This window comes from Taudactylus pleione, unplaced genomic scaffold, assembly GCF_031769625.1.
Source record: "Taudactylus pleione unplaced genomic scaffold, aTauple2 ptg000471l, whole genome shotgun sequence".
Classification (NCBI taxonomy): domain Eukaryota; kingdom Metazoa; phylum Chordata; class Amphibia; order Anura; family Myobatrachidae; genus Taudactylus; species Taudactylus pleione.
In genome coordinates, this window is record NW_028284873.1 from 2,732,845 (window position 1) to 2,753,360 (window position 20,516).

Genomic DNA, 20,516 nt, shown 5'->3' on the forward strand with positions numbered 1-20,516 from the left:
AGCGTGCGCCTGTGTCATAAGTAAAGGGCCGGCTGGCTTGACCGTTAAGGGTGCTGTAACCCCCGAAAGTACACTCCAGTCCAAACCAAAAAAAAAATAATTTTCTGTGTTTGTGAATTGTGTGCGCAGAAGCCGCACGTGCATCAACAAAGTAGTGCCAAGCGTGCGCCTGTGTCATAAGTAAAGGGCCGGCTGGCTTGACCGTTAAAGGGTGCTGTAACCCCCCAAAGTACACTCCAGTCCAAACCAAAAAAAAAATTATTTTCTGTGTTTGTGAATTGTGTGCGCAGTAGCCGCACGTGCATCAACAAAGTAGTGCCAAGCGTGCGCCTGTGTCATAAGTAAAGGGCTGGCTGGCTTGACCGTTAAAGGGTGCTGTAACCCCCAAAGTACACTCCAGTCCAAACCAAAAAAAAAAATATTTTCTGTGTTTGTGAATTGTGTGCGCAGTAGCCGCACGTGCATCAACAAAGTAGTGCCAAGCATGCGCCTGTGTCATAAGTAAAGGGCCGGCTGGCTTGACCGTTAAGGGTGCTGTAACCCCCGAAAGTACACTCCAGTCCAAACCCAAAAAAAAATTATTTTCTGTGTTTGTGAATTGTGTGCGCAGTAGCCGCACGTGCATCAACAAAGTAGTGCCAAGCGTGCGCCTGTGTCATAAGTAAAGGGCCGGCTGGCTTGACCGTTAAGGGTGCTGTAACCCCCGAAAGTACACTCCAGTCCAAACCAAAAAAAAAATTATTTTCTGTGTTTGTGAATTGTGTGCGCAGTAGCCGCACGTGCATCAACAAAGTAGTGCCAAGCGTGCGCCTGTGTCATAAGTAAAGGGCCGGCTGGCTTGACCGTTAAAGGGTGCTGTAACCCCCAAAGTACACTCCAGTCCAAACCAAAAAAAAATTTATTTTCTGTGTTTGTGAATTGTGTGCGCAGTAGCCGCACGTGCATCAACAAAGTAGTGCCAAGCGTGCGCCTGTGTCATAAGTAAAGGGCTGGCTGGCTTGACCGTTAAAGGGTGCTGTAACCCCCAAAGTACACTCCAGTCCAAACCAAAAAAAAAAATATTTTCTGTGTTTGTGAATTGTGTGCGCAGTAGCCGCACGTGCATCAACAAAGTAGTGCCAAGTGTGCGCCTGTGTCATAAGTAAAGGGCCAGCTGGCTTGACCGTTAAAGGGTGCTGTAACCCCCGAAAGTACAGTCCAGTCCAAACCAAAAAAAAAATTATTTTCTGTGTTTGTGAATTGTGTGCGCAGTAGCAGCACGTGCATCAACAAAGTAGTGCCAAGCGTGCACCTGTGTCATAAGTAAAGGGCCGGCTGGCTTGACCGTTAAAGGGGGCTGTAACCCCCAAAGTACACTCCAGTCCAAACCAAAAAAAAAATTATTTTCTGTGTTTGTGAATTGTGTGCGCAGTAGCCGCACGTGCATCAACAAAGTAGTGCCAAGCGTGCGCCTGTGTCATAAGTAAAGGGCCGGCTGGCTTGACCGTTAAAGGGTGCTGTAACCCCCGAAAGTACACTCCAGTCCAAACCAAAAAAAAATAATTTTCTGTGTTTGTGAATTGTGTGCGCAGTAGCCGCACGTGCATCAACAAAGTAGTGTCAAGCGTGCGCCTGTGTCATAAGTAAAGGGCCGGCTGGCTTGACCGTTAAAGGGTTCTGTAACCCCCAAAGTACACTCCAAACCAAAAAAATATATATTTTCTGTGTTTGTGACTTGTGTGCACTGTGGCTGCACGTGCATCAACAAAGGAGCAGCACCAAGCGTGCGCCTGTGTCCCATAAGTAAAGAGCCGGCTGGCTCATTTCTTAAAGGGTGGTGTAACCCACAAAGTGCACTACTCTCCAGCAAAAATAAAAAAATATTTTCTGTGTTTGTGTGCGCTTTAGCCGCACGTATATATATCAATATAACATAAATGGAGGACCAAACTTTCTCCGATAAAAATAAAATAGGGAAAGATCAAGAACCACTTCCTCCTAGTGCTGTTGCTGCTGCTGGGAGTTGTTCATCATCCCAGAGAGGAAGTAGGAACATCACTACTTTTACTAAACAATTGACCCTCCAACAGTCCCTAGCGATGAAGATGAAGTACGACAGCAGTCATCCTGAAGCAAAACGTATAACTGAGGCCTTGACTGCTATGTTGGTGTTAGACGTGCGTCCGGTATCCGACATTAGTGCAGTGGGATTTAGACAATTGATGGAGGTAGTATGTCCTCGGTTCCAAATCCCGTCTAGATTCCACCTGCATCCTCAAAGCAGCAGCGACAAGCGTGCGTCTGTCTGTTAAAGGGTGGTGACACCCTCAAAGTGTGCTACACAAACAATTAAAATATTGTTCTTTTTTTTTCTGTCTTTGTGAAATGTGTGGGCTGTAGCCGCACCTGCATCCTTAAAGCAGCAGCGACAAGCGTGCGTCTGTCTGTTAAAGGGTGGTGACACCCTCAAAGTGTGCTACACAAACAATTAAAATATTGTTCTTTTTTTTCTGTCTTTGTGAATTGTGTGGGCTGTAGCCGCACTTGCATCCTCAAAGCAGCAGCGACAAGCGTGCGTCTGTCTGTTAAAGGGTGTTGTAACTCTCAAAGTGCTCCAAAAAATCAAAAACATTTTTTTAATGTGTTTGTGACTTGTGTGCGATGTAGCCACACTTGCATCCTCAAAGCAGCAGCGACAAGCGTGCGTCTGTCTGTTAAAGGGTGGTGACACCCTCAAAGTGTGCTACACAAACAATAAAAATATTCTTCTTCTTTTTTCTGTCTTTGTGAATTTTGTGGGCTGTAGCCGCACCTGCATCCTTAAAGCAGCAGCGACAAGCGTGCGTCTGTCTGTTAAAGGGTGGTGACACCCTCAAAGTGTGCTACACAAACAATTAAAATATTGTTCTTTTTTTTTCAGTCTTTGTGAAATGTGTGGGCTGTAGCCGCACCTGCATCCTTAAAGCAGCAGCGACAAGCGTGCGTCTGTCTGTTAAAGGGTGGTGTAACTCTCGAAGTGCTCCAAAAAATAAAAAACTATTTTTTTATGTGTTTGTGACTTGTGTGCAATGTAGCCGCACTTGCATCCTCAAAGCAGCAGCGACAAGCGTGCGTCTGTCTGTAAAAAGGGTGGTGACACCCTCAAAGTGTGCTACACAAACAATAAAAATATTCTTCTTTTTTCTGTCTTTGTGAATTGTGTGGGCTGTAGCCGCACCAGCATCCTTAAAGCAGCAGCGACAAGCGTGCGTCTGTCTGTTAAAGGGTGGTGACACCCTCAAAGTGTTCTACACAAACAATTAAAATATTGTTCTTTTTTTTTCAGTCTTTGTGAAATGTGTGGGCTGTAGCCGCACCTGCATCCTTAAAGCAGCAGCGACAAGCGTGCGTCTGTCTGTTAAAGGGTGGTGTAACTCTCGAAGTGCTCCAAAAAATAAAAAACTATTTTTTTTATGTGTTTGTGACTTGTGTGCAATGTAGCCGCACTTGCATCCTCAAAGCAGCAGCGACAAGCGTGCGTCTGTCTGTAAAAAGGGTGGTGACACCCTCAAAGTGTGCTACACAAACAATAAAAATATTCTTCTTTTTTCTGTCTTTGTGAATTGTGTGGGCTGTAGCCGCACCAGCATCCTTAAAGCAGCAGCGACAAGCGTGCGTCTGTCTGTTAAAGGGTGGTGACACCCTCAAAGTGTGCTACACAAACAATTAAAATATTGTTCTTTTTTTTTCTGTCTTTGTGAAATGTGTGGGCTGTAGCCGCACCTGCATCCTTAAAGCAGCAGCGACAAGCGTGTGTCTGTCTGTTAAAGGGTGGTGACACCCTCAAAGTGTGCTACACAAACAATTAAAATATTGTTCTTTTTTTCTGTCTTTGTGAATTGTGTGGGCTGTAGCCGCACTTGCATCCTCAAAGCAGCAGCGACAAGCGTGCGTCTGTCTGTTAAAGGGTGTTGTAACTCTCAAAGTGCTCCAAAAAAATCAAAAAAATTTTTTTAATGTGTTTGTGACTTGTGTGCGATGTAGCCACACTTGCATCCTCAAAGCAGCAGTGACAAGCGTGCGTCTGTCTGTTAAAGGGTGGTGACACCCTCAAAGTGTGCTACACAAACAATAAAAATATTCTTCTTCTTTTTTCTGTCTTTGTGAATTGTGTGGGCTGTAGCCGCACCTGCATCCTTAAAGCAGCAGCGACAAGCGTGCGTCTGTCTGTTAAAGGGTGGTGACACCCTCAAAGTGTGCTACACAAACAATTAAAATATTGTTCTTTTTTTTTCAGTCTTTGTGAAATGTGTGGGCTGTAGCCGCACCTGCATCCTTAAAGCAGCAGCGACAAGCGTGCGTCTGTCTGTTAAAGGGTGGTGTAACTCTCGAAGTGCTCCAAAAAATAAAAAACTATTTTTTTAATGTGTTTGTGACTTGTGTGCGATGTAGCCGCACTTGCATCCTCAAAGCAGCAGCGACAAGCGTGCGTCTGTCTGTTAAAGGGTGGTGACACCCTCAAAGTGTGCTACACAAACAATAAAAATATTCTTCTTTTATCTGTCTTTGTGAATTGTGTGGGCTGTAGCCGCACTTGCATCCTTAAAGCAGCAGCGACAAGCGTGCGTCTGTCTGTTAAAGGGTGGTGACACCCTCAAAGTGTGCTACACAAACAATTAAAATATTGTTCTTTTTTCTGTCTTTGTGAATTGTGTGGGCTGTAGCCGCACCTGCATCCTTAAAGCAGCAGCGACAAGCGTGCGTCTGTCTGTTAAAGGGTGGTGACACCCTCAAAGTGTGCTACACAAACAATTAAAATATTGTTCTTTTTTTTTCTGTCTTTGTGAAATGTGTGGGCTGTAGCCGCACCTGCATCCTTAAAGCAGCAGCGACAAGCGTGCGTCTGTCTGTTAAAGGGTGGTGACACCCTCAAAGTGTGCTACACAAACAATTAAAATATTCTTCTTCTTTTTTCTGTCTATGTGAATTGTGTGGGCTGTAGCCGCACCTGCATCCTTAAAGCAGCAGTGACAAGCGTGCGTCTGTCTGTTAAAGGGTGGTGACACCCTCAAAGTGTTCTACACAAACAATTAAAATATTGTTCTTTTTTTTTCGGTCTTTGTGAAATGTGTGGGCTGTAGCCGCACCTGCATCCTTAAAGCAGCAGCGACAAGCGTGCGTCTGTCTGTTAAAGGGTGGTGTAACTCTCAAAGTGCTCCAAAAAATAAAAAACTATTTTTTTAATGTGTTTGTGACTTGTGTGCGATGTAGCCGCACTTGCATCCTCAAAGCAGCAGCGACAAGCGTGCGTCTGTCTGTTAAAGGGTGGTGACACCCTCAAAGTGTGCTACACAAACAATAAAAATATTCTTCTTTTTTCTGTCTTTGTGAATTGTGAGGGCTGTAGCCGCACCTGCATCCTTAAAGCAGCAGCGACAAGCGTGCGTCTGTCTGTTAAAGGGTGGTGACACCCTCAAAGTGTGCTACACAAACAATTAAAATATTGTTCTTTTTTTTTCGGTCTTTGTGAAATTTGTGGGCTGTAGCCGCACCTGCATCCTTAAAGCAGCAGCGACAAGCGTGCGTCTGTCTGTTAAAGGGTGGTGACACCCTCAAAGTGTGCTACACAAACAATAAAAATATTCTTCTTCTTTTTTCTGTCTTTGTGAATTGTGTGGGCTGTAGCCGCACTTGCATCCTCAAAGCAGCAGCGACAAGCGTGCGTCTGTCTGTTAAAGGGTGGTGTAACCCTCAAAGTGTGCTCCGCAAACAATAAAAATATTCTTTTTTTTTTTCTGTCTTTGTGAATTGTGTGGGCTGTAGCCGCACTTGAATCCTCAAAGCAGCAGCGACAAGCGTGCGTCTGTCTGTTAAAGGATTACATCGGTGACAGCATCCAAGTAGACATGTCAGACAGTCCGTACCTGTACTGGCAGGAAAAAGAAGCAATTTGGAGGTCCCTGTACAAACTGGCTCTATTTTACCTGAGTTGCCCCCCCTCCAGTGTGTACTCTGAAAGAGTGTTTAGTGCAGCCGGGAACCTTGTCAGCGAAAGGCGTAGGAGGTTGCTTCCACAAAATGTGGAGAAGATGATGTTCATAAAATGAATTATCAACTCTTCCAGGGAGACCAGCCTCCAGAACGTACAGAGGGACCTGTGGTTCCAGCAGGGACGAATTAATACTCTGTGAGGATGAGGATGTACACACTGAAGAGGGTGAGGAATCGGTGGATGAGGAGGATGAGGATGACATCTTGCCTCCGTAGAGCCAGTTTGTGCAGGGACAGATTAATTGCCAGCTTGTTTTGTGGGGGCCCAAACGAACCAATCATTTCAGCCACAGTTGTGTGGCAGACCCTGGCGCTGAAATGATTGGTTTGTTAGTGTGCATGTCCTGTTTATACAACATAAGGGTGGGTGGGAGGGCCCAAGGACAATTCCATCTTGCACCTCTTTTTTTTCTTTGCATTATGTACAGTTTGGGGCCTAGTTTTTCAAACTGCCATCCTGTCTGCCACTGCAGTTTCACGCCTAGATGGGTCACGTGTTTGTGCCGCCCACTCGTGTCGCTTAGCATAGTCATCCATCTACCTCGGTGCAACCTTTTGGACATAAAAACACTATTGTGAGGTGTGAGGTGTTCAGAATAGACTGGAAATGAGTGGAAATTAAGGTTATTGAGGTTAATAATAGCATAGGAGCAGAAAAACCTACAAATTCTGTGATTTTAGCTGTTTTTATGCTTTTTTTCAAAAAAATACAGATCCAAAACACAAAACCCAGAACCCAAAACACGGAAGGGTGGTTTTGGCAAAACCAATCCAGATCCAAAACACGAAGAAAGATCCAGATCCAAAACCAAAACACAAAACACGAAAAGTGGCCGGTGCACACCCCTAATATAAATACATATAAGCACACACATATATACATACATACATGTAAACAATTGGCTACACTGTTTGGATATGTTCCATGTACACCAAGCAGGCGATATTAATACAGTGTAAACATGGTATTGTGATGGCACACACAGTATCTTCACATAGAGTGATTGCAGTTATAATACATGCCCTCTATGCAAAGCAGCTTGGAAAGAGTTAAACTTGAGGTGACATGATACACAATATTAGGTTTAAACAGTAAACCCTGATAGTATTGTATACTAGTACTAAGAATACCGAGCCCAATTGTAAAGTGAAAGTGCCCGTAAGCAGGGACGTAACTAGAACTTTGTGGGCCCCATAGCGTTAAATTATACATATATATATATATATATATATATATATATATATATATATATATATATTAGTCAATATATTGACTACTCTACATTATCTATATCCGGAGGGCACCGGAGCCATTGACCATTTGGGGTGAGTGCCGGTCCGTATAGCAAGGTTTATATATATATATTTATATATATATATATATATATATAAAATATAGTGCAAAATCAGATGGCACTCAGGAACCCCCAGCAATAACGAAAGGACGCTATGTACGCTATGTGTGTGTGTATATATATATATACACACACACACACATATATACATATGCACACACAGTACATGTGTATATATCAACACATATACATATATGTATATATGCACACACATACATATATGTATGTATATAATAATTTATATATATATATATATATATATATACACACACACATACACATGGACAGGCTGTGACACAGAACAAGAAAGAGCACTATGTGGATGCACTTACACATTCCTTTCTCTCCACAGAAGAAGTCAACCTCATAGTGGGGCCGGGGCGGGCTGCGGCTGTGCCCTGCCTTCTTCCCGCCTCCTCCTTCCCTGCAGCCTGGCCAGCAAGTGGGAGCCACAGGTTGCAGCTTCCCATCCTATTGGACAGCTGAGCCGTCGCTCAGCAGTTCAACCCCGCACTGCTCTGCGCGGTGCTGACGGCTGTCACTGACTGAGTGCTGTGAGTGTGGTGCGCTACGCTGCAGACCAGATCGGTAATAGAGATCCGATCTGTGGTGGGGGGTAACTCTTAGAGAGGAGGGCCCGGGGGTACTTACTCCCCAGGTCCCCTCCCCTTAGGCAACACTGCAGCAAGGACCAACATGCTGTCCACTCGCCCCATTGTTAAAACGGCCCTGAGTGCAGGGGGTTCTTTGCTGGGCCGGCAGGCCCCCTAATCCGCCGGGCCCCATAGCAACCGCACCACCTGCACCCTCCATAGTTACGCCACTGCCCGTAAGGTAGAAGGATTCCCTTTACTTACCTTACCACTTTCTCATTCCTCCGTCGGCTCCCGTCAGCGTCGTGACGTCACGCTTCAGCAGCTACGCGCACACTGGCTGGCGGGAGGGAGGGTTTGTCTCTGCTGCTCCTCTACTCCAGCAGTACACCGGTGGGCCGCTCACGCGGCACAGGGAATCAAGCACTGCGGTAGTGGTTGTCCATCCACTCTGGTGAGTCAGGTGCCTCAAAGCTCTGGCTGACTGGAAGTAGCCGGAGCTCACTCCACTGCACAGACTGCAGCATCAGTTTAGCAATGTGTTAGGGGGGGCGATCACCCTGATTGACCCCCCTGGATCCGCCACTGCTCTCTATAGAACATAAGATATGTAATGTAGTCTCACATATTTTATTTTACAAATTCACCAATAAAAAATATACATTATTCCATAAAAATACAAACAATAAGACACTATTAATCTAAAAGTTTCTCCACAGATACTTGCATATATTCACAGCAACGTCAATCAGAATCTTATACTATTAGAAACAAATCTCTAGTAAATATATACGCTGGAAAATTTGTATCTTGAATGTAATTCACACTGTTACAAATGATAGCTGAATGTTGCCAAGGTTCATTACCCTCGGAAGAAAGAAGTGGTCCGGATTCCTTGATGAGATGTAGAAACAATATAAACACCAAAACATAAAATCTGGAAAAGTAAAAAAAAATTACAAATTAACAAATATGAAACTATCAGAACTGAATCTGAATTGATAGAGGCAGAGGAAGGAGTGTCTGCCTAATATTCATGCACAACATAAGTCTATGCTCAATCAGCACAATCCATATGTACTATTTAGTATAAGGTTCAATAAATGCCTGTCATAAAAATAACCTCCTTAACCCTGCGTCAGGCACACCTCTGGGACTCCCAGATTCGGGCGCAGTGCTCCTGACAGGCGCCTGTTATAAAATCATCATTAGCACCTAATTAACTCAATTCTAATGCTCTTAAAGTGATCATTGACCTTCCTTAGGATGTGCAAAGAGAGAATATATGGAAATCTGATTTACAAAACCACATTTATTAACCTTAAAGCAAGTAAAACAAAAAATACTAAATTTTAAGAGGCGCAGTGTGCGTAAGAGGCCATCCTGGACAAACCTACATATTTCCACAAAATAACCACAACCTTTGTAATTTTCATTCATAAATTGAGCAAAATACACAAAATTGTGAGAATATAAAAAGAAATATGTACCTTCAATAGTTGGACGAGTTTGGGCGCAATGAGTCTGAGAGGCCACTAAGGTCACTACTGCACTCCACGCAGGCGGCAGGAAAACTGACTAGGGGGGTTTCAAACAGCACCTAGAGATAGTTTGTAAGCAGGGCTGACACCGCACAGTTACAATGGACTGTGCTGGGTAGTACTGTGAGACCGCTAGTGAATGCTGGTGGCTGGTGGATCCATCCGGCGCAGTGGCGGCTCCAGAACTGGGGCTGCAGCACAGTCAAAAATTCAAATAGGGGAGCAACACCGACTGCCATTTCAAATGCTGCCATTTCCTCACAGCTGGATCTGTTAGGTACTCACAGCCCCAGTACCTAACAGATCCAGCCTCACAGCCTCAGCACCTGTCCTACAGCCCCAGTGTCTGTGTCTCACAACTCCAGCCCCAGCCGGTGTTTCACAGCTCCTCTCTAGCCCTGTGCTGTCCTCTCCATCCCGCCTGCCAATTCATCGACCACTTCCCGAACCGTGTCTTCCCAGCCCCCACAACCACCGCTCGAGCACCACTTACCTGCGGACTGATCCTGTTCCCTTCCCTGGCAGCTTGGACCCGGCTCCTCTCTGACCCAGTGGCGTGACGTCATGACGTCGCACGCAACGCGCCGGGTCAAAACAAAACTTTATTGTTCCAGGATGCCGGCAGCCGGCCTCCTTCTCCTCTGTGCCCTGCTGAATACAGCAGAGGCAAGGGGGATGCATGAACTGGGCTCCTGAGATTCCTGGGGGGCCAGGGCCCCTCGCAATCTCGGGGCCCTGTACATGTATCCCCTTTGTCCCCCCTTGTTGCCAGGCCTGGTTGCAGCCCCATCCCTGGAGCCACCCTGACGCATTTTGTCCACGTGACTGGACTTTCTCAATGTGTGCTCCATAGTACTCATGCTCCTCCTCTTATACTGCCAGGCTGTGTAGGAATCTACAAAGGCAGAATTGTTCCACCTGTTCCAATATTCCCACTCCATGGGTCATTCTACCTCTGATGAGGAATGGTATTGTTGCTGCTGTTCAATATGTATACACAGTTACTTTAAAATGTAAATATGTAAACAACGCCTATTATATATACAATGCTTAATTCAACAAAACTAATCTCATTAATTGCCTCGCATCTAGCCCCCTTCCAATAGATGATATGTCGCCCAACTTCTATCATTAATTCAACAATATACTGTCAACCATACTATTTGATTTAACCATGGATAGTATAGTATATACACATAATCCCATTCCTAAAGTGCTTATACACATGTTGATAACTGTAACTTCAAATCTAGTCACTGGAACCTTACAGCGTCCTTTCATCCTTCATAAACCTGAATCCTGTATCCCTGCATATATATGCACTCTGTACTATAGTGTGGGGTAACGAGGGTTCTCCCATCAGTCTGCCTCTTCACTCGACTGAGCTGAAAGTATTCGGGATCATTGGGCTCCTAGAGAATAATAATAGTGGTAGATAAGATCACCTGAAGAAAGTGGTGAGCTTGCAATGGATTCGGGGGGGGAGAGAGGGGGGACATATGGAATAGGGAAACTACTGCCGTATCAACTGCAGTTTTGCAAGACGTAGGTCTCATCACTCCCAATGACACCTCATCAGTCATTGATCACCCCAAAGTGAAGAAAACTTCAAAACTATCTCAGAGAGCCAATCGGAGTGCAGCCCTCGCCTTGTAGCAGTCACTCATACAGCACAGAGACACACTCTCACACTGTCAATGTCAGCTGTGTCTCTGCTCCTCACTGTAACACACTGGACTCACTTCAGTGGCCTCCCCACTAGTGCCAGGCATGATAGACTCTGGAGCCAGACTGTATATGTAAATATAGTGTACCCAAAAGTCCCCACAGCACAGCAGTGCTGCTAGCCGCACTAGAGAGGACACAGTATGTATGTTGCTCCAGGCCCCTCCGCTAGCGACGCACCAATCCCACCCCCTGCCAACTGCGCTGCAGGATTTTTTGCGCATGCGCAAATCATATAAATAGTTTTTAACATTGAATACTTTTCATGTGATGCTTAGTTACCATCGCATTGAAAGTTTCAATGGTGGAAGTCCAGCCATCATTTGATGGTGGGCTTCCGATGTCCATCCCTTCTCCCTACCTCTTAGAAAATAATATTTTAAGTCAGAATACCTGAAAATAGTGCCAGTCAATCTCAGGAGCACATGAGGCAAAGATGGCATTTCATGGAAAATTGCATTCTTTTGACCTTTTTTCAGGGGCCTCCTCGTCTACCCCGAAGGTTTGCACCTAACTAATTTCAACTGAAGCGTTTTCACCTAAAAACAACTTCATTGCCAAAATATGTGCCCCAAAACCATGCCTTCATCTGATTACAAAATATCCTATTTGTGTAAAATTTTCAAAACTTTAAGCGCCCGCTGGGGATAGTAAAATTATCCGACCGATTTGAAATTTGGCGCACAAGTTACTGTTATGGACCCACAACTATTCTGCACTATTGGAATTTTCAAACTCACAATTTAGTTTTTTTCAACCCACCCTAGTGGCCATGACCTTATGTACAGTGATCACACACCCTTCTTGTACATGCAAACAAGCTGACTTGATTATAGACGACTAAAAGTTTGGAGGTATTTAAACTACATATTCATACAACCAATGATAGTCAAGATAACTCTATATAAAATAGGGAAAATATATCATCTTTAAGCAGTATTCAGTAGCAAAATTACCACTGCAGGAACACCATCAGAAATTGTGAAGTCCAGTACAAATAAACAGGCAGGGTCCCCCTACTCACTTGACCCCACACAAAGGCACACACACAGCACAGACAAACGCACACACACATAGCCACTGATATACTTATTTAAATCAAAATCAAGATTTGGAGTCAGTGCATTTACAAGAGCACTTCCTGCATTTTGGGAAGGTGCGTGGCCTCTGTGATGGTGAATATTGGGTCTCATCCTGTGCTGGAGCATATTTTGCACATTTTACGTGCATTTCTGCTGAACCTAAGGCTTATATTATCCAACATTAAAGCACATAAAAGTGAAACATGTAATGTAGATAATCCTGATGTTTCTCACTTTAAAAAAATAAGGCCAAACTGATTTAGAAGAAAAATGTAACTGTTTAAATGGGGTGGGACTAAAGTTGTTGGAAGTTCAACTTTAAAGTGACATTTTTATTGATCCCAACCTTACTCACTTTAGGATAACTGTCAAACCCACCCAGATACCAACCCAGATTTTATTTCCGGGAGTTGTTCCAAGGCCAACATAGTGAACATGCACCTAGTGTTAGACTGGGGTATATAGGGCCCACTGGGGGAATGCAGTGGTATGGGCCCATACTTATTAGATGTGGCCACTCACCAGAGGCTTGGCTAACTATTAGTGTGCATGGTCTGGGCACCTATATATATATATATATTTATATAAAATTCTGACATAAATGATAATGTACCAGATTGATAACAGCAATGCACTTGAGCGAATACACCATAGTCCTGGTAGTTCAGTATAATGTAACATATGTATAATAATTAAGCACATGATGATGGGCCTATATATACCACATAAATACACTGTACTGTACATGTGATATGGGACCCCTCGGCAGATTCTAAAAACTCAACGAGATTATTAGGTCTAGTATTTGCAAAAATGTAAAATAAAATTCAACCACGCTCCACTGGGATGATTTAATTGTAGTTTATTGGAACTGTGTTCATTATACTAAAGCTGCAGCCAGCAAAAGGAGAGGGTAGAGTGTGTCATGACTGCACACAATGATTGCCGGAGAGCAAATGTTGGTATAGTTTCTATAGAAGCAAACCAAGCACTCATCTGTGGTTCAGCTCCATCGCTAAGTGGGTGCTACTGGGTGTGGACGCAGGGGGCCATTCCGGGAGACTTGCCTACTCTTGCGGGGGGGCCGTGAGCGGGACCCGATTTTCGGGAGGCTCCCGGACGTCCCAGGACAGTAGGCAAGTATGCCTTGTACCCCTGTGGGACAATCCGACTCTGCATGTAACCGCAATGCACCTGGTTACAACTTTAGTAGCACATGGAAAAATAGCAGCTGTGCTTCACATTTTTGAAGTTTGAAATTAATATTTGTATTTCCCGTTGATGTCTACTGTGAGAAAGCTGTCTGTTGCTTTAGCTGTCTATTGAAATAGGCTATTGTATTTGTGTTTGCTCTGCACAAACAGACTCACAAATCTCATATTTAAATGGGCATCCAATTATTATTTCATATTGTCCAATTGACAATAACATCATTGCAAATATTTTTCTTGTTTTTTCCACCTTATGGCAGAAAAACTAAGTAACCCAATCCAAAGCAAACCAGTAGTTGTGACTACCCTCTCAAGTTCTATTGTAGGGAACAGGACGGAATGGAAAGGAATGATTTATCTGATGCATGTCAGTTTAAACCTTAAACAAACAGATATATATGTTTTCCTTAAAAATAGCAGTACATTAGTAACACCATAAACACATTATTGTTTTATCACATGCGGCATATGATTTTTTTTATATTTTACAGTAAGTGCTCTCTTTTTCTGAGTGATTGAATAATCTTAGAGATGTGTGCTCGTGACTGCAAATATTGTCACTTTGCAAGTGATGTTTATGAACATATGGTACTCATGCAATTCAAGTGAATATTGGCTTCAGATGCTTTAGGCTAGCACCAGTGGCAAACGTAGGATTTTGAAAGGCGGGTTGCCAATAAAAAAAAAATTTAACCACAATAAATATTCCCTATTTATTGTATTTAATGGACAGTTCGGCATTACAAAAACACGTACACAGACACAAACTGACAGACATGTGATACACACACATTCGGCTCCAGGAGAAAGCGCCAGGAATAAAATCAGTGAATGGGGATATGGAATATTGACTAGAATGGTCGGGCATCTGGGGAACACTTAGAACCCTAAAAGCTTTAGGGATTTTGATAATTTGAAATCAATCAAGTTTTAACTTTTTAAAACTATATAGGATAAAAGAAACCATATTATATTATAGAAAGTTATCCTACCTGTGTTCATACCTCCCCTGTGTCCATCCACCTGTATCCCCATATGTGTTTTATTTCCCCTTTCTTTACTGTCTCACATGTCACCCCTGCAAGTGCTCCTCTTACTTCCTCCATCCCTTACTTAGTTACCCCTTGCACCTCTCATATACTGTCTATCCCTCATTAACTCTGCACTTTTCACTCCTTCCTTCTCTCATCCCTGTACCTCTCACTCCCTCCTTCTCTATCACCCCTATACCTCTCCTTCCCTCTATCTCACTCTTTGCACCTCTTACTCCCACATTCCATCTCTCATCCCTTTACCGCTCTCCCTCCTCTCCTCTTATCACTCCTACGTTTTTTCATATACAAAAAAAGAAAACACCAGTCATCATCATGATGACAATGGTACCTGACATATCATCATGAGACGGGCAGGTGACAGATAATGTATGAGGAAGTGGCAGGAGCCACCACTGCCAGCCCAGACGCTGCACCCATCACGCAGTGGCCAGGTAGCACCACAACCTCTTCCCTCCGGGGATCTGCCCTAACTACAAAAGTCACAACACTCAGGCGGCAGCAGCCATGTACACACATGGCGTCTGCAACTCACTCACCTTCCCTAGGATATTATAGGCGGCTGGGGGCGGCTCCCCACCACTGGCTGGAGTCCTATGTAAGTGACCCTTGGGGCTGGGGAGAACGGAGGAAAATTCCCTCTAGCTATGAGCACAGTCACGACGGTCACTGACGTTCTGGAGATGACTGCTCCCGCAACGCGTCCAGCAGTCACATCATCTGACAGCCAAGCTCCGGGAGCGGGTTCCCACACACAACAGCCGGCTGCCCCTAAAGCAGTATTATGGTGGCAGCAGGCAGGCAGCAGGCCCCCTAAGACGACTGGGCCCAGGTAATCGATCTCAGGCACCCACGAGCACTGGTTCAGCTGTGATGGAGCGGCAGCCGGGGGATTTCTAGGTACTCAGAAATCCTCCTGTGGGTGCGTATGAGCACAGCCCCTAACTCTTACATTAATTTAAGTAAAAATACAAGGGATGTTTGAAATGTATTATGTTCCATCTCCTCTGATTCCTGTTATTACACCCCTTATTCACTGATTGCATTATATTACTGTCCTCCCTTCACTGATTGCACCATATCCCCAATCATCTATACAGTAACTCATTATTACACCCCTCACTAACTGACCATTTTATATATCACCCCCCCATTGAGTGTAGCAGTTCCCTCATCCCCTATAATACCCATTATTACACCTCTCAGTCAGTGACTGTATTGATCATATATCAGTGCCCCCCTCACTGATAATAGCAGGCCAGCTCCATTCCCTATAAGATCTCTCAGCCACTGATAGTATTACTATATAAATGCTTCCCATCCCCCCTCACTGACTATAGAAGGCCATCCCCATCCCCTATGAAACCCCTCAGCCACTGACAGTATTAACTATATAAGTGCTTCCCCCCTCACTAATTATAGCAGGCCAGCCCCACCTCCTATAAAATCCCTCAGCCACTGACTGCATTAAATATATAAGTGCCCCCTCCCCTACACCTCACCTCAGCTCACATCCCTTACGCAGGCACCTAAAAATTATGGGCCTGATTCAGACCCACTCGCGAGCGGCTGTCCGCTCGCAAGTGGGTCGATGTTATGGACTGAGCATGCGCATGACGGAGGGAGCTCCGTTGTGCGCATGCGCCAGACGCAATGAGCGAAGGAAAGTCCTTCGCTCGTTGTGTCCGATCAAAGGGGGCGTGCTGTCAATGTTGATTGACAGCACGCCCCCTTTGGTGGGCGTGCCGGGGGCGTGCCTCCCTGACGGGGGCGTTCCCACGGGAACGCCTCCCGTCAGAAGCCGGCCCACTGACATCACTAGTGATGTCAGTGGGAGTGATTTTGGCTCTGATAGAGCCAAAATCACTCCGGAGCTTGCGGTTGAAAACCTCAACCGCAGGCTCCGGCTCGCAAATTCGATGGTCGCGATGGTCTCGACCATCGCGACCATCACAATGCACGCTCGTATAGCCTGTGGGTGGTGACCCACAGCTATACGAGCGTCCAGGAGGACGCTCCATGAAAATGGAGCCCGGCCCTCATTCAGAGCGTGCGCTCTGCTCAGAGCGTACGGCTCTGAATGAGGGCCTATATTTGGAAATATAACGTGACATGCACAATGGACAAAGACCTCATGATGTCACACGCACAATGCACACAGACTGAAATGTCCCTGGAGCTGGCACCCGGCAGACTGTCAGCTTAGAGAGCTGCCGGTTAGACTTCAGCCAGCCAGCCGGCGGGCGCCCCCTCACACCTTTCGCGCTCCATCAGAACCACCTTCCCAACACATCTGGGAATAACCCTGGACGATTGAAGGGACATGGACCCGGAACTGTCAACCCGGGTCGGACCCTTTCAGACATACACCGGACCCAGGTAGTTTACTGTGTCCCGGCAAAATCCAGGGTTTTTGCCTAAGTCTGAAGGGGTACTAGTGACTGCTTTGACACAGTGGATCAATAGCACACATAGGGCCTCAGTAGATAGAGAACACTTTTTCGTCAAACTTAATTTGACAGGTACCACGCCCCCAAACCCTCCCATAACTCCTCCCCATGGCACTCCCACTTTTTCTCCCCCTTTTGATATCGTTTAATATGGTTTTAATATTGAGACATATTAAATCCATATAAACTGATATCTTTTTTTGATAGGGTTTTGATATAGAGATAGGAATCAAATGTATATAAATGCGATAGGCCTTGATATAAAATGAGTGCATTGTTTAATCAGAAAGTGCTGCTGTTAGATGAAGCATCATCAGTAAGATGTTTTGTCCCATAGACAGTATTGTTGTTAACCCTTCATGATAGCTATAAAAGTAAATACATATTTAGCAGGCAGCCATGCCTACGAAACAAAAGAAACGGCGCATCACGCCGTGCCGCTAATCGAAAAAAACGGATGAAAAAGGCGTATTACACGGTATTGAACCCTGGCAGTTATAGCGGCTTTGATAAGTATTATAAGGCCAATAAAGAAGTGTTTAAAAGAACGGAAATTAAAAAATGGATGCAAAAACAAGACGTGTATACGTTATATAAACCGGCTAGGAAATTCTATAAAAGGAACATGATCTGCGTATCCAATATAAATCAGCAATGGCAATGCGATTTGGTATCGCTGATGGACCTTGCGAAGTACAACGATGGTTTTAAGTATATATTAACAGTTATCGATATATTCAGTAAGAGAGCCTGGGCCGTAAGCCTAACGTCTAAGAGCGCAGCAACCGTTGCTAGCGCTTTTGAAAAAATATTTCAGCAGGGCTGCGTGCCAAAGAAGCTGCAAACCGACCGCGGTAAAGAGTTTCTAAACAAAATCCTAAAAAAACTGTTAGAAAAATACGATATACATCATTTTACGGCCAACAACGATGTAAAGGTGGCGGTTATAGAAAGATTCTACAGGACTTTAAAAATACGGATGTGGCGCTATTTCACAGCGCAGAATACCTACAGATATATAGATGTTTTACAGGACTTCATATACAGCTATAATAACACGTATCATAGAACGATTAAGTGTACACCGTGTGATGTGAACGCCTCTAATGCTTTGAGCATTTTTAAGACGACGTACGACGAATACTTTAAAGCTAATAAAATACAGCCTCGATTAGCCGTCGGTGAGCACTTACGCATCTCCAAATATAAGGATATATTTCAGAAAGGCTATGAACAGAATAATTCTGAGGAAATATTTGTTATACAGGCTGTGAACACTAAAGGACTTAGGGTCTCATTCAGACCCGCTCGCGAGCGCAGGATGCTCGCAAGTGGGTCGATGGTACCCAAATGTGCATGCGCACGACGGAGGGAGCTCCGTTGTGCGCATGCGCGAGACCCGGCTAGCGACGGGGTAGCCGTCGCTCCGGGTCTCGCACCAAAGGGGGCATGCTGTCGATGTTGATTGACAGCACACCCCCTTTGGTGGGCGTGCCGGGGGCGTTGCTGCCAGACGGAGGCGTTCCCGTGGGAACACCTACTGTCTGAAGCCGGCCCCACTGACAGTAGTGATGTCAGTGGGAGTGATTTTGGCTCTGATAGAGCCAAAATCACTCCAGGGTTTGCGGCAGCGAGACCCTACTGCAGGGTCTCCGTCGCAAGCCCGATGGTCACGATGGTCTTCACCATCGCGACCATCATCATGGACGCTCGCATTAGCTGTGAGTGGTAACCCACAGCTATGTGAGCATCCATAAGGCCGCTCCAAGTTGAGGTAGGAGGGCCCTGATTCAGAGCGAGCGCTCTGGTCAGAGCGTGCAGCTCTGAATCAGGCCCTTAGGCCACTTTATACGTTGGCGGATCTGTACGGCGAAGTTATAACTGGCAATTTTTACCCCGAAGAACTTCAAAGCATTCCCAAAAACTATAACAGAACTTACAATGTGGAAAAGATGTTTAAAAATAAGACGGTCGGTGGTCGGAAATACGCGTTGGTCAAGTGGCGCAGTTATCCCGCAAAATTTAACAGCTGGGTCGCAGCGTCTGAGATTAAAGATATATAAAGCGCATCACGCTCTAAACAAGGTGAGAGATGGACGACAAGTCGTTCTAAATAACATTGCCCAGTAACGCGTCGGCGGACACATTCCCGCAAAATCAGATTTCTAACTATACAACAAAATTTGCAAAGCCGATACACTTAAGCGGCGAATGGGATGTAGCTCTTACAGAAATACAATACCCGCACACGTGGAATACAATCGATATACGCAATTGTGTGTTGAAAATTATGAAACAATCGAGGCGCTAGTCGATGCATTCAACTCTGAAATTGATCGTCATAATCTGGATGGAGGGTTAAAACTATGGTACGATCCCCTCGAACGCACCGTATCCTTCGAAAATAAGCCGATGTACCAGATCACAGCCGGTGTTAAGCTGGAGAGGATACTGGGTTTACAACCTAAAATTAGGTTTTTAAAACCGTGCGCCGACATCAACGGGGGACAATATACGTTATACGTGTACACAGACATTATCGAACACCAGAGGGTCGGTGATAGTTATGTACCGTTGCTACGGACTGTTGAAATTAAGGGGCGTAACAATGAAATGGTCACAATTCGATACGAGAAGCCAGATTACGTACTTTTGTGCAAAGCACATTTTGACACGATTACCGTAGAGATAAAGAACGACCAGAATGAGAACATAGCATTCAAGTTTGGGAAAGCGATCGTAAAATTACACTTTAGACATTGCAAAAACGATTTTTATTAACCAGGCAGAATGGTCGCTGTTAAAAATTATGGCGATCCGATGCTGTACGCGCAATATTATAAAGCGCAAGCCTGTAATGGATTACCCGGTTTTCACGGCAGCGCTTACATGTACGGCTGCGGTTTAGGCGGTATTTTTCTAAGCCTTTTCAGAAAAGCGGTGCCTCTTTTCCGGAGAGGTCTAGAGTTAGCTAAGCCGCACGTGAAGACCGCGGCGCACAATATCGCAAAAGACGTTATTGGACACGCCACAACAGCGGTGGTGAATAAAATACACGAGGCGAACCAATCAAAACAAGATGGTTCAGGAATAATATATACAAGAAAAGGCGTGTCTAAAAGAAAACGGAAGCGCACGATACCGTTTCCGCCTTGGGGCATCCCTTTTTTAAATAAAAGCAGGAGACGCCGCAGCTTAAAGAAGAAGAAGAGAGAACCGAAGCGCGGTGCTGGTGATATTTTTTAAATAACATGTCTTTCATATACTCCGAGTCCGTCGAATGCGCAAAATCAGAGCTGGATCTTTTTGACGTGCCCCCGACACAAACTAGCATAGAGAAAAGTCTATACATCGAAGTTCAGGCTTTAGCAGCGTTATCCGATACAGCGCCGCTTGAGTTTTATATAGCGGCCAGCGGCGAACACTACTATGATCTGAACAACACCCTGATGTATGTGACGTGCAAGATCGTACGAACCGATAATATGGCGATAGCCC

At 44.9% G+C, this 20,516-nt stretch overlaps 2 protein-coding genes across 2 annotated transcripts in view; both read left to right on the forward strand.

The window, feature by feature from the left end:
- LOC148504016 (uncharacterized protein F54H12.2-like) overlaps positions 1–20,516 on the forward strand; it is a 188,477-nt gene that overhangs the window by 166,900 nt on the left and 1,061 nt on the right. The gene's annotated exons all lie outside the window — the stretch shown is intronic.
- NRTN (neurturin) overlaps positions 1–20,516 on the forward strand; it is a 148,827-nt gene that overhangs the window by 100,207 nt on the left and 28,104 nt on the right. The window lies entirely within an intron of this gene.